Source organism: Bos grunniens, chromosome 17 (genome assembly GCF_055505025.1).
Source record: "Bos grunniens cultivar Pamir isolate PY7600 chromosome 17, Bosgru_T2T1.0, whole genome shotgun sequence".
Taxonomy (NCBI): Eukaryota; Metazoa; Chordata; class Mammalia; order Artiodactyla; family Bovidae; genus Bos; species Bos grunniens.
This window is the reverse complement of record NC_141181.1, coordinates 10,448,664-10,466,450: the sequence shown is the minus strand read 5'-3', so window position 1 is coordinate 10,466,450 and position 17,787 is coordinate 10,448,664. Positions and strand designations below refer to the sequence as shown.

General features: G+C 42.5%; 1 protein-coding gene across 18 annotated transcripts in view; it reads left to right on the top strand.

Annotated features, from left to right (window-relative positions):
• Positions 1 to 17,787, top strand: part of ARHGAP10 (Rho GTPase activating protein 10) — a 376,372-nt gene that overhangs the window by 125,463 nt on the left and 233,122 nt on the right. The window contains exon 1 of one of the 18 annotated variants that reach the window (XM_086346466.1): positions 15 to 17,741. The exons of 16 other annotated variants lie outside the window; for them this stretch is intronic. The gene's annotated coding sequence lies outside the window, so the exon portion shown is untranslated. Of the gene's footprint in view, positions 1 to 14; positions 17,742 to 17,787 lie in introns of those variants that run through there. One more of the 18 variants, XM_086346467.1, reaches the window with a different exon arrangement.

Here is a 17,787-nt window from a genome sequence, read left to right as displayed (position 1 = left end):
ATCTGAGCACACTTGTAAACAGCCAGCGGAGACACTTCTGCCGCTGGAGCACACACTCGCTTCACACTCGACAGCCGGGAAGGGGCTGTTGGAGACTAATGTCTGTTGCTGAATGTTTCAAATGTATTGTATCCCCTTTGGGGGAATCTGAAAGCGAAAACAAAGCAAAAACACCTGGACTAGATGGTAAAACCTCTCGTACTCGTCTTGGCTACACCTTTTCGTATAGAGTTTTAAAAATACCTTTCACCAAACAGCACATTTACGCTGTGCCAAGCATCTTAATCTTTGTCAAGAGGGCACTGATTTCCGTGCCCGCCTCAGTTGGGCGTCAGAGTGTAGCATCATACGAGGGTTTAAGGTTGGAGTTGCTGCTACACTGGCCTGCCATTGAAACTAGAAAGAGACTACTTGGTTATTCTGATACACTTTACTTGTGCTTCTGTTAAGTGCTCATGTTGTCATGGGTGCTGGGGATTTAGAAGTCTGAGTGAACCACAGACTCAGCTTTCAGAAGCTCTGAGATGTAGCCAGGATTTCTGGGAGTACTGCAGCAATTTTGCCACCAGGAGCCTGGGATGTATTTAGCAACTTTTAAGGTTTGCAAACTGAGCTTTGAAATTAGTTCAGAGAAATAGTATCCACCAGCCTGTCCTGAAGGTAGTGCATGTACTCGAGGGAGGAAAAAGTAGCATCTGTGTGTTGTTGACCATTTTTGGCTTGGCCCAAGGAGAAGGGAATAAATAACATCAGTTTTAAGTAGAAAAGAGAGTTTTTATGTTTGTTTTGTTTTTTCCCTCATACCTTGGGGATGTGAGTTTTTTTTTTTTTCCCCTTCGAAAACATACTATTAAAATCCTTTTCTGTAAATAAACATTGTGGTCTCCATGGCCATAGCTATACGAATGGGCCCAGAAAGGGCCCCTTTTTATGGATTCAGTTCTTCAAGTGACCTGTTAACATACTAGACACTGCTTTTCAGCATAGTTTTCAATGGAGGGCTTTGTGTGTTGAGTGGAGGTCAGTAGGGATACCCCCCAAAGTCTCAACCTAGGATTGTTTGCTGAGCTGCGCAAAGCTACTGACTTGTAGCAGGACTTTGGGGGTCTGGCTTCACATTTCTGTCCTTGGGCAAGTAATTGGCTTTAGTTTCTTACTTGTAAAATGACAGACCAGGGATCTGACTGCTTTGCTTTGCAGTTTAGTGATTCTGTTTTCTCCAGTCTTCCTAGACTATTTTGAAACTTGAATGTCTTGGTACTTTCTCTTTGAACATTTCATTGGCAGGCACTGAATGTAAACATTGGGTGGTGGTGGACAGATATTATATTATGGAAATTAAAAATGGATGTAACTTTATTAATAAATATATTTCCTTTCCATTTATTTACCGATCAGATTTTTAGAAATTTCCAGCCTCAGAATTTCTCTTGATTCCTTCTTCTCAACATACCGGCCCAGCTTCTCATGCTGTGGTCATTCAAGGTGTGGTTGACCCTTGAACAGCTCAGGTGTGGGCTGTGTGGTTCTACTTGGATAGTTTTCACTAGTAAAGACTGTCGTACTACAGGATTTGCGGTTGGCTGCATCCGCGAATGTATAACCTTGTATACTGAGGACCAACTATAAGCTACACTTGGAATTTTGTCTGCTCCTGTGTTGATGTCCCTGACCTCCGATGTTCAAGTCTTAGTTGTATAGTCTGCAAAGCAGTTTGCAAAAAAAAATTGCCATATCAAATGATTTAATTATTTTAACGCTTTTAGTCTATGTTTTGAGCTATTCAGTGGCCAAAATCTACCCTGGAGTCCCATTTCTTTCTTTCTGTGTTCCTGACTTCAAGTTTATGAAGGGTGTACCCTTCACTCTTGTTCAGTACAGTGTGTGTGTTGACTGTCAGTGATGGAGGCCCCATCATTGTGAGTCACAGGGAGTAGCCTTTTTTTTTTTTGGACTGGCTACTTCTGCTGCTGCTAAGTTGCTTCAGTTGTGTCCGACCCTGTGCGACCCCATAGACGGCAGCCCACCAGGCTCCTTTGTCCCTGGGATTCTCCAGGCAAGAACACTGGAGTAGGTTGCCATTTCCTTCTCCAATGCATGAAAGTGAAAAGTGAAAGTGAAGTCACTCAGTCCTGTCCAACTCTGAGCGACCCCATGGACTGCAGCCTACCAGGCCTCTCCGTCCGTGGGGTTTTCCAGGCAAGAGTACTGGAGTGGGGTACCATTGCCTTCTCTGCTTATTATAGTAAAAAGGGAAAGATAACTTTCTAGGTTATATAGTGACATATACGCATCTATCTTTTTCATCATGTTGTTAAATCTTTAAGAGAAAAGACTATGCTTATTTATTTTCCACTTTCTCCCATCTATTTTCCATGAAGTGATGGGGCCAGATGCCATGATCTTAGTTTTCTGAATGTTGAGTTTTAAGCCAGCTTTTTCACTCTCCTCATTCACCCTCATCAAGAGATTCTTTAGTTTCTTTTCACTTTCTGCCATTAGAGTGGTATCATCTGCATTTCTGAGGTTGTTGATATTTCTCCCAGCAATCTTGATTCCAGCTTGGGATTCATCCAGCCTGGCATTTCACACAATGTACTCTGCATAAAAGTTAAATAAGCAGTGTGACAACATTACAGTCTTAATGTCTTTCTTTCCCAGTTTTGAACCAGGCAGTTGTTCCATGACTGGTTCTAAAGGTTGCTTCTTAACCTGCAAGGTTTCTCAGGAGGCAAGTAAGGTGGTGTGGTATTCCTATGTCTTTAGGCATTTTCCTCAGTTTGTTTGATCCGCACAAAGGCTTCCACCTAGTCCATGAAGCAGAAGTAGATGGTTTTTTTTTGGAATTCCCTTGCTTTTTCTATGATCCAGCAGATGTTGGCAATTTGATCTCTGGTTCCTCTGCCTTTTCTAAATCCAGCTTGTACATCTGGAAGTTCCCAGTTCATGTTCTGTTGAAGCCTAGCTTAAAGGATTTTGAGCATTACTTTGCTAGCATGTGAAATAAACTAAGATTGTGGCATCTGGTCCCATCAGTTCATGTCAAATAGATGGGGAAAAAGTGGAGACAATGGCAGATTTTATTTTCTTGGACCCCAAAATCACTGTAGATGGTGACTGCAGCCATGAAATTAAAAGATGCTTGCTCCATGGAAGGAAAGCTCTGACAAACCTATGCTATGCTATGCTAAGTCACTTCAGTCGTGTCTGACTCTGTGCGACTCCATAGACGGCAGCCCACCAGAATCCCCCGTCCCTGGGCTTCTCTAGGCAAGAACACTGGAGTGGGCTGCCATTTCCTTCTCCAATGCATGAAAGTGAAAAGTGAAAGTGAAGTCTCTCAGTCGTGTCCGACTCTTAGCGACCCATGGACTACAGCCTAACAGGCTTCTCCATCCATGGGATTTTCCAAGCAAGAGTACTGGAGTGGGGTGCCATTGCCTTCTCCGATGACAAACCTAGACACCCATTTTAAAAAGCAGAGGCATCACTTTGCCGACCATAGTCAAAGCTATGGTTTTTCCAGTAGTCGTGTATGGATGTGAGAGTTGGACCCTAAAGAAGGCTGGGTGCTGAAGAATGGATGCTTTTGAATTGTGGTGCTTGAGACTTTTGAGAGTCCCCTGGAGAGTAAGGAGCTCAAACCAGTTAATCCTAAAGGAAATCAACCTTGAATATTCATTTGAAGGACTAATGTTGAAGCTCCAGTGCTTTGGCCACCTGATCCGAAGAGCTGACTCAGTGGAAAAGACCTTAATGCTGGGAAAGAAAGAGGATAAGAGGAGGAGAGGATGAGATGGTTGGATGGCATTACCAACTCAATGAACATGAATCTGAGCAAGCTCGGGGAGACGGTGAAGGACAGGGAAGCCTGGCGAGCTGCAGTTCATGGAGTCGCAGAGTTGGACACAACTTAGCGACTGAATAACAATGATTCCTTTGTTTTCTACCAATCTCCACTCTGACTGACTTTAAGTTATCTAATAAATAAATCAATTCTACCCTTAATTCTTTTCCATGGGGATGGTCTTAATCCCTGTCTCCTATACAATGTCACGAACCTCATTCCATAGTTCATCAGGCACTCTGTCTATCAGATCTAGGCCCTTAAATCTATTTCTCATTTCCACTGTATAATCATAAGGGATTTGATTAGGTCATACCTGAATGGTCTAGTGGTTTTCCCTACTTTATTCAATTTAAGTCTGAATTTGGCAATAAGGAGTTCATGGTCTGAGCCACAGTCAGCTCCTGGTCTTGTTTTTGCTGACTGTATAGAGCTTCTCTATCTTTGGCTGCAAAGAATATAATCAATCTGATTTCGGTGTTGACCATCTGGTGATGTCCATGTATAGAGTCTTCTCTTGTGTTGTTGGAAGAGGGTGTTTGCTATGACCAGTGCATTTTCTTGGCAAAACTGTATCAGTTTTTGCCCTGCTTCATTCCATACTCCAAGGCCAAATTTGCCTGTTACTCCAGGTGTTTCTTGACTTCCTACTTTTGCATTCCAGTCCCCTATAATGAAAAGTACATCTTTTTTGGGTGTTAGTTCTAAAAGGTCTTGTAGGTCTTCATAGAACTGTTCAACTTCAGCTTCTTCAGCGTTACTGGTTGGGGCATAGACTTGGATTACTGTGATATTGAATGGTTTGCCTTGGAAACGAACAGAGATCATTCTGTCGTTTTTGAGATTGCATCCAAGTACTGCATTTCGGACACTTTTGTTGACCATGATGGCCTCTCCATTTCTTCTGAGGGATTCCTGCCTGCAGTAGTAGATATAATGGTCATCTGAGTTAAATTCACCCATTCCAGTCCATTTGAGTTCACTGATTCCTAGAATGTCGACATTCACTCTTGCCATCTCTTGTTTGACCACTTCCAATTTGCCTTGATTCATGGACCTGACATTCCAGGTTCCTGTGCAATATTGCTCTTTACAGCATCGGATCTTGCTTCTATCACCAGTCACATCCACAGCTGGGTATTGTTTTTGCTTTGGCTCCATCCCTTCATTCTTTCTGGAGTTATTTCTCCACTGATCTCCAGTAGCATATTGGGCACCTACTGACCTGTGGAGTTTCTCTTTCAGTATCCTATCATTTTGCCTTTTCATACTGTTCATGGGGTTCTCAAGGCAAGAATACTGAAGTGGTTTGCCATTCCCTTCTCCAATGGACCACATTTTGTCAGATCTCTCCACCATGACCCACCCGTCTTGGGTTGCCCCACGGGCATGGCTTAGTTTCATTGAGTTAGACAAGGCTGTGGTCCTAGTGTGATTAGATTGACTAGTTTTCTGTGAGTATGGTTTCAGTGTGTCTGCCCTCTGATGCCTTCTTGCAACACCTACCGTCTTACTTGGGTTTCTCTTACCTTGGGCATGGGGTATCTCTTCACGGCTGCTCCAGCAAAGAGCAGCCATTGCTCCTTACCTTGGATGAGGGGTATCTCCTCACCGCTGCCCTTCCTGACCTTTAACATGGCTATTTCTGCTTTATTGACTATGCCAAATCCTTTGACTGTGTGGATCACAATAAACTGTGGAAAATTCTGAAAGAGATGGGAATACCAGACCACCTGACCTACCTCTTGAGAAATTTGTATGCAGGTCAGGAAGCAACAGTTAGAACTGGACATGGAACAACAGACTGGTTCCTAATAGGAAAAGGAGTACGTCAAGGCTGTATGTTGTCACCCTGCTTATTTAACTTCTATGCAGAGTACATCATGAGAAACGCTGGGCTGGAAGAAACACAAGCTGGAATCAAGATTGCCGGGAGAAATATCAATAACCTCAGATACGCAGATGACACGACCCTTATGGCAGAAAGTGAAGAGGAACTAAAAACCCTTTTGATGAAAGTGAAAGTGGAGAGTGAAAAAGTTGGCTTAAAGCTCAACATTTAGAAAACGAAGATCATGGCATCCGGTCCCATCGCTTCATGGGAAATAGATGGGGAAACAGTGGAAACAATGTCAGACTTTATTTTTTTGGGCTCCAAAATCACTGCAGATGGTGATTGCAGCCATGAAATTAAAAGACGCTTACTCCTCGGAAGGAAAGTTATGACCAACCTAGGTAGCATATTCAAAAGCAGAGACAGTACTTTGCCAACAAAGGTTCGTCTAGTAGAGGCTATGGTTTTTCCTGTGGTCATGTATGGATGTGAGAGTTGGACTGTGAAGAAGGCTGAGTGCCGAAGAATTGATGCTTTTGAACTGTGGTGTTGGAGAAGACTCTTGAGAGTCCCTTGGACTGCAAGGAGATCCAACCAGTCCATTCTGAAGGCGATCAGTCCTGGGATTTCTTTGGAAGGAATGATGCTAAAGCTGAAACTCCAGTCATTTGGCCACCTGATGCGAAGAGTTGACTCATTGGAAAAGACTCTGATGCTGGGAGGGATTGGGGGCAGGAGGAGAAGGGGACGACAGAGGATGAGATGGCTGGATGGTATCATTGACTCGATGGACGTGAGTCTGAGTCAACTCAGGGAGTTGGTGATGGACAGGGAGGCCTGGCGTGCTGTGATTCATGGCGTTGCAAAGAGTTGGACACGATTGCGTGACTGAACTGAACCCTTAATTCTTGGCTTCTCAGGTGGCTTAGTGGTAAAGAATCAGCCCAGCAATGCAGGAGATGCAGGAGACGTGGGTTCAATCCCTGGGTCGGGAACATCCTCTGAAGAAGGAAATGGCAGCCCACTCCAGTATTTTTACCTGTCAAATCCCATGGACAGTGGAGCCTGGCAAGCTACAGTCCATGACCTCACAAAAGGTCGGCTGCAAATGAGCGACTAACACTTTCACTTTCACCCTTTATTCTAGAAGAACTAGGAAAGGGTTTATAATCTGGATATTTGATTTTCCCTATCTGTGTTTCCTAAACACCAATCAAGAACAATCGCATGTTCTTATTCTATTGGTTTGTTTACTTACTTGGGATACTTAAAAAATAACTTTATTCTCTTAGCATGATGATCTTTTAGAAAGTACTGTGAAGCAGTTTTCACGTGGGGGAGAAAAAACAAAAGTCTTTAAAAGCTGGCCACAGCAGAAGTTTTTGGATGTCCTTGTCAAAATGTTCATCTTCTGCTCCCTATCTGGAAAGGTTGCTACCTTTTGACTTTGTATGGAAGCTTCTTTCAGTTCCCTGTGCTTCCGTCTCCAGTTTCCAGAATCCCAATGACATGGGAACTTGTGGTTTTAATGTAATCAAAACTGCCAGGTGGCTTTTATAAATGGGATTTTTTAGGAATCACTGGACCTTTCTTCTCTGCTGTTTTCTCTTCTGTTTGGATATGTTCTCCATCAGTTGTCTGTTTGAGCTTCAACTTCCATCCTGTAGGTTCTGCCACTTTTTCTCATGTGCTTTCCACGTTCTCACCTCCGTGTAAAGAGACCCAGTTCCCACTGCAGGATGCAGGTGGTTCTGTGCTGTGTCCTGTCAGTTTGGAGTTTTCCTGTTGATGTCCCTCAGCTTTATGTCCTCTGAAACTCTTCTCCCTTCCCTAGAAGTTTGTCACTTATTCCCAAGTGTCTGCATACACTTTGTCGATAACCACTGCTCATTAACTGTCGGTTTATCCACAACTAATCCAGGCACCAGACAGCATCAGAGCCAAGTGCATTGTGTACAAACTCCAAGAAATACTAGAGCTTGCTGAGGGTTACAGTGGGACAGTATCAGTGGGGAGAACTTAAATGTGCTCTTTTTCTGAACGTGGCAGCATGCAGGTATCAGATGGATACAACAAAATGCTATGGATAATTTATAGAGCCTATTCAAACTCTGGGGCTTCCTGGTGGCTCAGTTGGTAAAGAATCTGCCTGCCAATGCAGGAGACCCATATTCGATCCCTGGTTTGGGAAGACCCCCTGGAGAAGGAAATGGCGACCCACTCCAGTATTCTTTCCTGGAGAATCCCAAGGACGGATGAGCCTGGTGAGCTACAGTCCATGGGGTCGCAGAGAGACAGACTCGACTGAAATGACTTAGCATGAAAAATTTCCTGTTTTATTCAATAGAATAAAATAATTAACCTCAAGAGTTAAAAAATGTTTATATCATAAATTAAAACTTAGCAGCCCAGCCATTACCAGACTCACCTTTTTTTCATGGAGAAGGGAATGGCACCCCACTCCAATACTCTTGCTTGGAAAATCCCATGGGCGGGGGAGCCTGGTAGGCTGCAGTCCATGGGGTCTCTTAAGAGTCAGACACGACTGAGCGACTTCACTTTCACGTTTCACTTTCATGCATTGGAGAAGGAAATGTCAACCCACTCCAGTGTTCTTGCCTGGAGAATCCCAGGGACGGGACAGCGTGGTGGGCTGCCGTCTGTGGGGTCGCACGGAGTCGGACACGACTGAAGCGACTTAGCAGCAGCAGCTCTTTTCAAGGCTGTGTTTAGGGAATAAACGTTGAATAGAAATCGACCTCCTGAGAGTCTGTAAATGACTGCAAAATATAGGTAAGAAAGCAAATCTGAATAATTTCTCAATTATGTTTGATAGAGCAGAAAAAGTGTGACTTAATCACATTTCTTTCATTTTAGTATTACAATAATAAAACCGCTTATCAGGCCTATTTCAATGGCACAGTATGAGATATATGGTAAATATATCTGGGATATACATTAAGTCCCCTACTTAGGAACCTTTAAGTTGGAAACTTTGAAGATGTGAATGTGCGTTCCATCAGCATGAGGCTTGAGTGAACTTGCAGCTTGCCCTCCATCTCATATTGCTGACGATCCTTCAGCACTACCATCTCCTACCTCCTCTGTCTCCTCTGGTCAGTAACACTTTTTGCCTGTTCACTCCATGCCAGCCCCCGTATACCAGCCAGTGTCCTGTACTTCTGTGCTTTTCACGATATTGTACTGTGAGATTAAAAATGTTTTCTTTATTTCTGTGTCTGTTGTCTACATATTTTTTGTGTGACGAGTATTACAAACTTATTACAGTACAGTACTGTTTAGCTGGTTGTGTTAGTTGGGTATCTAGGCTAACTTTGTTGGACTTAGGGACAAATTGGACTTAGGAGCATGTTCTTGGATAACAGCTCATTTGTTTGTAGGGGACTTACTGTACAACTGTGAATTAAAACACTGTCCAGGCTTCAAGAAATTGGCGAGTCTGTGGGGAAGATGTTAAAAAAAAAAAAAATAAAAATGCACTGTGAAAAGTGCCCTAGGGCTTCCCTGGCGGCTCAGTGGTGGGGAGTCTGCCTGCCAGTGTAGGAGACCTGGGTTTCGATTCCTGATCAGGAAGGATCCCATGTGCCACGGAGCAGCCAAGCCCACGGGCCACAACTAACGAGCCTGTGCTCTCCAGCCCGGGAGCCAGAACTGCCGAAGCCTGAACGCTCTAGAGCCTTTGCTCCACGAGAGAAGCTGCCAGTGAGAAGCCTGTGTGCCGCAACTGGAGAGTAGCCCCCACTCGCGACAACTAGAGAAAAACCCGTGGAGCAGGGAAGACCCAGAACAGCCAAATATAAATCAGTGCTAATAAATACAATTAAAAAAAAGTGCTCTATGAAGAGAAAGCATCAGTGCTCTGTATGGGTGGCCTGTCATCTCAGTTTGGGGCCTGATTGTCCCTTGTTTTGAATTGGCTTTCTGCCCCTTGAGTATCTCTGTGATTTGGGACAAGTTACTTAAGGCCTCCAAGGCTCAGTTTCCTGGTCTTTAAAATGGTACCCATCACACCTGTCCCCGAAGGTTATTGCAAGGCTTCGGAGCCTTTGATGGCATATTTCTGGGGTCTAGTGCAGGGCCTGGCATATACACGGTTGCAGTTTTTTTATGATCCCCTTTGTGACTTGCTTTGTATCGGCTTGCTAACAACAACTTCTTAGGTTTTATTCCACCCTTTGCCCACCAGGTTCAAGCACTGTGGCTTGTGACCCTCCTGGTCAGACTGTGCTCAGGTGGTGGATTGGTGACTTGGGAGCACGTGCTGAGGAGCCAGCAGGGGCAGGTTTTCAGTGTCGGTGCCTCTGCAGCCATAGGCTTCCACCTTCCTGTGTTCTCTGACCATGTCCCCTGGGCATCTACCAGGTGTGGGGATAAAGGCTGACTTCTCAACGCTTTGGAGAGGCTGAAAGAGCTTAAAGGCAGGAGAGGGTGTGGGTTGGATCGGGCAAATGAACGTCAAGGAGGAGAGGTGACATTGGTGCAGGAGTTGAGGGAAGGGGCTGTTTCCCCACTGGAGAAGTCAAGGAGCGCTTCATGGAAGAGGTGGCATTTCACCTGGCTTGTAAGGTGTTGGTGGACCAGCGGAGAAGAGTGGGGATTTCAAAACTCTGGTTGGCCTGGATATGCAGGAAGAAGTGCTCCTGCCAAGTGTGTTTCATGTGCTATGAGTTGCATTTCTTGTAAGTGTGGGCATTGCCATTGTGCTAAGTCGCTTCAGGCGTGTCCGACTCTTTGTGATCCCCTGGACTGTAACCTTCCAGGTTCCTCTGTTCATGGGATTTTCCATACCAGACTACTGGAGTGGGTAGTCATTGCCTTGTCCAGAGGATCTTCTCTACCCAGGGATTGAACCCAGGTCTCCTGCTCTGTAGGTGGGTTCTTTACCATCTGAACCACCAGGGCAACCCACGTGTGGGCATTCCCCCCACCTTTTTATTTAAATAAAAAGAGAGTTGGAATCTTTAAGAACGTATGTAAGCTCTCATCTTGACTAGTTGGGACTTACTTTTTGCTGTTCATAGTCTGAAAATAAAAGTCTTTTCATTTCCTCATCCTAGAAAATTTGTAAAATACCAAAAATACATAAAAAGGAAAGTTACCTGGTAATTTAAAAATTTCCCCTTTTTCTAAGATGAAACAAAATATTCTAATAAATGTGGATAGTTTACAGGTATTTTCAAACTTTTGTGAATTTTCTGTAGTCTTTACTAATTTTTCTGTGGAAATGTAAGGTATGCTTTGAGCAAAAAAATTGCTTCATAAAGAATATTTTATGTGTTAGGAATGTTAACTCCCTTTCTTCCATATTAATTGTATCTCTTCCCTGCCAGTTGTTGGCTTTTTGCCTTATTTATTGTATAGTTTTGATATCTTAAAGTTCTTATGGCTTCTTCCATTTCCCTTTTCTTTATAAATTCCTTCTCTGTTCTGAGATCTGATGAAATGCTCTTTTTTGGTTTCATTTTTTACTTGTGACTCTCTCAGTGCATCTGGAATTAATTTTGATTTAAGACATGGTTCTCTTTTTATTTCCAACTACTTAACCAGTTATACCACACCATTAGTTGAATAATAGTTTTTTATTCCATGATTTGTTATGACACCTTTAAATATATATACTATATATATGTTTTTGGCTTCCCTGGTGGCTCAAGTGGTAAAGAATCTGCCTGCAATGTGGGAGACCCAGATTTGATCCCTGGGTCAGGAAGATGTGGAGGAGGGCATGGCAACCCACTCCAGGATCCTTGCCTGGAGAATCCCATGCACAGAGGAGCCTGGTGGGCTACAGTCCATGGGGTCACAAAGACTCAGACAGGACTGAGCGATTAATGCTTTGACTTTTCTTTTCTTTCATATGTATGTTTATTTCTAATATATTAAAAAAACCTGAGTATTTGTTTTGTTTCTTAGATTTAAAAATTTCTCTTCCATTTACATAGTGTGCATCTTATTTGGCTGGTTATTCTGTTTTAAGTAACAGCTGTTCTTCACTGTTTTTTATTTTTTGCATGTGAGATTTTATAACAGATTACAAACTGACTTCCCATGAGCCATCTTTAACTTGTAAACATTTTGTTTGGCTTACTGAAGTTGAATGCTTCTATGAAGACCTATAAAACCTTCTAGAACTACCACCCAAAAAAGATGTCCTCTTCATCATAGGGGACTGGAATGCAAAAGTAGGAAGTTAAGAAATACCTGGAGTAACAGGCAGATCTGGTCTTGGAGTACAAAATAAAGCAGGGCAAAGGCTAACAGAGTTTTTCCAAGAGAAGCACTGCTCATAGCAAACACCCTCTTCCAACAACGCAAGAGAAGACTCTATACATGGACATCACCAGATGGTCAACACCAAAATCAGATTGATTATACTCTTTGCAGCCAAAGATGGAGAAGTTCTATGCAGTTAGCAAAAACAAGACCGGGAGCTGACAGTGGCTCAAATCATGAACTCCTTATTGCCAAATTCAGACTGAAATTGAAGAAAGTAGGGGAAACCACTAGACCATTCAGGTATGACCTAAATCAAATCCCTTATGATTATACAGTGGAAGTGACAAATAGATTAAAGGGATTAGATCTGATAGAGTACCTGAAGAACTATGGATGGAGGTTCGTGACATTGTACAGGAGGCAGTGATCAGGACCATCCCCAAGAAAAAGAAATGGAAAAGGCAAAATGACTGAGGAAGCCTTACAAATAGCTGAGAAAAGAAGAAAAGTGAAAGGCAAAGGAGAGAAGGAAAGATATAAACATCTGAATGCAGAGTTATAAAGAATAGTGAGGAGAGATAAGAGAGCCTTCCTCAGTGGTCAGTGCAAAGAAATAGAAGAAAACAATAGAATGGGAAAGACTAGAGATCTCTTCAAGAAAATTAGAGATACCAAGGGAACATTTCATGCAAAGATGGGCTCAATAAAGGACAGAAATAGTATGGATCTAACAGAAGCAGAAGATATTAAGAAGAGGTGGGAGGAATACACAGAAGAACTATACCAAAAAGACCTTCATGACCCAGATAACCATGATGGTGTGATCACTCACCTAGAGCCAGGCATCCTGGAATGCAAAGTTAAGTGGGCCTTAGGAAGCATCACTGTGAACAAAGCTAGTGAAGGTGATGGAATTCCAGTTGAGCTATTTCAAATCCTGAAAGATAATGCTGTGAAAGTGCTGCACTCAATATGCCAGCAAATTTGGAAAACTCATCAGTGGCCACAGGACTGGAAAAGGTCAGTTTTCATTCCAGTCCCAAAGAAGGGCAATGCCAAAGAATGTTCAAACTACCACACAATTGCACTCATCTCACACGCTAGCAAAGTAATGCTCAAAATTCTCCAAGCCAGGCTTCAATAGTACGTGAACTGTAAGCTTCCAGATGTTCAAGCTGGTTTTAGATAAGGCAGAGGAACCAGAGATCAAATTGCCAACATTGGTTGGATCATCGAAAAACAAGAGAATTTCAGAAAAACATCTACTTCTGCTGTTTGATTATGTGAAAGCCTTTGACTGTGTAGATCACAACAAACAAGAAAATTCTGAAAGAGATGGGAATACCAGACCACCTTACCTGCCTCCTGAGAAATCTGTATGCAGGTCAAGAAGAAACAGTTAGAACTGGACATGGAACAGCAGACTGGTTCCAAATCAGGAAAGGAGTACATCAATGCTGTATATTGTCATACTGCTCATTTAACTTATATGCAGAGTACGTCATGAGAAACGCTGGGCTGGAAGAAGCACAAGCTGGAATCAAGATTGCCAGGAGAAATATCAATAACTTCAGATATGCAGATGACACCACCCTTATGGCAGAAAGTGAAGAGGAACTGAAGACCCTCTTGATGAAAGTGAAAGAGGAGAGTGAAAAAGTTGGCTTAAAGCTCAACATTAAGAATACTGAGATCATGGCATCCAGTCCCATCCCTTCATGGCAAATAGATGGGGAACATTGGTGAGAGACTTTATTTTCTTGAGCTCCCAAATCTCTGCAGATGGTGACTGCCGCCATTAAATTAAAAGATGCTTGCTCATTGGAAGAAAAGCTATGACCAACCTAGACAGCATATTAGAAAGCAGAGATGTTACTTTGCTGACAAAGGCCTGTCTAGTCAAAGCTATGGTTTTTCCAATAGTCATGTGTGAATGTGAGAGCTGGACCATAAAGAAAGCTGAACACCACAGAATTGATGCTTTTGAAATGTGTTGTAGAAGACTCTTGAGAGTCCCTTGTGCTGCAGGGAGATAAACCAGTCAATCCTAAAGGAAATCAGTCCTGAATAATCATTGGAAGGACTGATACTGATACTCCAATACTTTGGCCACCTGATGTGAAGAACTGGCTCATTGGAAAAGACCCTGATTTGGGGAAAGATTAAAGGCAGGAGGAGAAGGGGTGACAGTAGATGAGCTGGTTGGATGGCATTACCAACTTGTTGGATATGGGTTTGAACAATCTCTAGGAGTTGGTGAACTGGGAAGCTTGACGTGCTGCAGTCCATGGGGTTGCAAAGAGTTGGACAGGACTGAGCGACTTAACTGACTCTTGTTAAACCTAAAACATAAGTTTTTTTTTTTTTCTTTTTTTTTTAAATTTTAATTTTTAAACTTTACATAATTGTATTAGTTTTGCCAAATATCAAAATGAATCCGCCACAGGTATACATGTGTTCCCCCATCCTGAACCCTCCTCCCTCCTCCCTCCCCATACCATCCCTCTGGGTCATCCCAGTGCACTAGCCCCAAGCATCCAGTATCGTGCATCGAACCTGGACTGGCATCTCGTTTCTTACATGATATTTTACATGTTTCAATGCCATTCTCTCAAATCTTCCCACCCTCTCCCTCTCCCACAGAGTCCATAAGACTGTTCTATACAACACTGTCTCTTTTGCTCTCTCATACACAGGGTTATTGCTACCATCTTTCTAAATTCCATATATATGCGTTAGTATACTGTATTGGTGTTTTTCCTTCTGGCTTACTTCACTCTGTATAATAGGCTCCAGTTTCATCCACCTCATTAGAACTGATTCAAATGTATTCTTTTTAATGGCTGAGTAATACTCCATTGTGTATATGTACCACAGCTTTCTTATCCATTTATCTGCTGATGGGCATCTAGGTTGCTTCCATGTCCTGGCTATTATAAACAGTGCTGCGATGAACATTGGGGTACACGTGTCTCTTTCCCTTCTGGTTTCCTCAGTGTGTATGCCCAGCAGTGGGATTGCTGGATCATAAGGCAGTTCTATTTCCAGTTTTTTAAGGAATCTCCATACTGTTCTCCATAGTGGCTGTACTAGTTTGCATTCCCACCAACAGTGTAAGAGGGTTCCACCGTTTAAAAATCATTGAGTCTTTCAGCTGTTCTAGAAAAATCAGTGGAGCGGCCTAAATACTGGGCTTATAGTTCCACATGGCAGAAGTCTGCTGGGGTCTGTCATGGCTGCCTGCCTCTCTCTGTAATACAGATGTGGGCTGGCTGGCGAGCCCTTGCCTCCGCTTTTCCTTACTGGCTTTACTTCCAGCTTTACCCAGACTCACTGGAGTAATGCTGTTTCAAAAACAGTTTTCATTGTAATAATTTGATCCTTGATAGAGCCTTTTGTGTCATATTACTCTATTTTAGTTTTTTATTGGAGTATGCTTGCTTTACAGCGTTTTGTTTGTTTCTGCCGTACAGCATTATGAATCGGCTATATGTATACACATATCCCCTTTCTGGTGCCCCTCCCTCCCCTCTCTAGGTCATCACAGAGCGCCAGGCTGGGCCCCCTGAGTTATATGGCAGCTCCCGCAAGCTGTCTGTTTTGTATATGGCAGTGTATATATTTCAGTGCTACTTTCTTGATTTGTCCCACCCTCTCCTTCCTAATCTGTCTCCACAAGTCTTTTCTCTATGTCTGCACCTCTGTTCCTGACCTGCAAACGGATTCATCAATATTTATTTGTCTAGATTCCACATATATGTGTTAATATCCAGTATTTGTTTTTCTGACTGACTTCAGTCTGTATCACTTCAACTGATTCAATTTTGTTCCCTTTTATGGCTCATTTATTTTATATTTCTGTGTGTGTGTGTATATGTGTATATATACATGTACATATATATATCTGTATACATCCATATGTGTGTGTATCCTATATTGCAGTGTTGAAGAAAAGACTCTGTTCTTTATTGAATGCTACTTGAACACAGCCCCTTTTAAATTTAAGAATTAAGTGCCCAAAGTCATATGAGTACAGAGAAACAGAATATTCTGTAGAGACACCGAGAAAAAAAATGCAACGAGAGACGATTATCTGAGTCTTCAGATTCAAAACAACACACAGCAGCATTTGTATAGTATCATACCAAAGATGAACAAGTGTATTTTCACTCAAATTGGTGGGTGTGATGCTGTTTCTTGGCTAGATTCTTTCTTCACAGAGGCTCGATAGCACCATTTTCTTTCATTCCAGACTTAACCCACGTCCTCATTTACATACCCCACTATTTCCGCATGGGCTGGGCGTTTTGACTGCCGGCTGTAGCATCGTTGCTTCCTTTGTCCCCTTCTGTGATTCAGATGAAATCAAAGGAGTAAACACGTTTTCAGTATTCTCTGAATACTCATCTGCAAAGATAGTAAGCATTTTTAACCACATGATGTTGTGTTGCCGTGTACTTGTGGTAAATGCAGCTGTGTTACCTCCATTCCCGTCTGGTTTTAAACCTGAGAAACTGATGCTCAGAGAAGGCTGTGACCCCGGGGGCAGAGCCACAGGGTCATAGCGGCCACTGGAACCTGCGTCTTCTGACACCTAATCCAGTGCACACTCTATCGTATGAACTTGTAAAAATAGTGGAGACTTTAAAGTAGTGGCCATATGTTCCATTTAGTTTATTTTCTGTTAGTCATTAACATCGTACAGGAAGTGCGTCATAGTAAAAAGCAGAAAAGAGAGAGTAACCATGTAATATTAATGAGTTAGGCATAAAAAAAAGCTGTAAATTAAACCTAGGGCATAAAGGAAAAAAATGCCTCCATTTCAGTGAAAGTTTGACCATTCTCACGTATAGGTGAACGGTAGGATTACAGAATTTTAAGATTGGTTCTAAGAATGAACTAGGACAGAACTGAATTCCTGATTTCTTTTTTTTTTTTTTTTTAATATTTTAGGTTTTATGACGGTGTTTTTTGGCCACACCACACAAGGGCATGTGGGGGCTGTGTGGGGTGTTAGTTCCCAGACCGGGGATGGAAGCCTCACAAGTGTGGAGTCCTACCTAACCACTGGGCCACCAAGGAAGTGCCCTGATCTTTTAAACAGAACAACGGAGGTTTTATACTGTTAAGTGTTCTGTTTTGTTTTTGCCCTTGAAGATGTGCGGCTAGTTGGTAATTAAACTTGAGGTAGAAATGGGAAGAAGCATCAGTTCTGAGTCTTGTGCCTTCGTCAGCATGGGGGTTAATTCAGCCTTTGGGTGAGCGGGCAGAGCTTCATTCCCAGTGTCTCACACGGTCTGTAGTCCCGTGGAGTGAAAAAAATGATGATAAATGCAGAGAAATACAATTTTTGTCCTTTATTTACCCCTTTTGCTTAATAGGAAGATCATGCCAGAAAAAGCCGGGACAGTTCATTATTTTTGACTTCATAAAATAGAAGCTGGAAAATAGGGAAGGGAACGTTCCTTTCTAGGAGGCCTTGGAGAGTTGGGGAGAGTCTGACGTTAATAGAAACATTTTGACAGCAGGAGAACATCACGTGAGCTCATTGGTGCTCAGAAATGTTTATGAAAAATCTACTTATGTTGGCAGGCAGTTTTAGGGGAGGTTGTCTCTGCCGTATAAAAAAAAATTGGTTCCTTGTTTTCTCTAAAAGCTACTCTAGCAAAAGGAAAACAAATAGTATTTCTTGGCAGTGCCTGAGAAATGTTTGTAATGTTAACCAAAGAATCTCAGTAGAAGTATGTCAGTATTATTTTAGGCCCTGTGGACCTATTGATAAATACTCTAGACAGTGTTATAGAAATCACTGCTGAAATTTGGGTAAGTAGTTGACATTTCTGATCAGAGGATTTTATTGTTATATTTA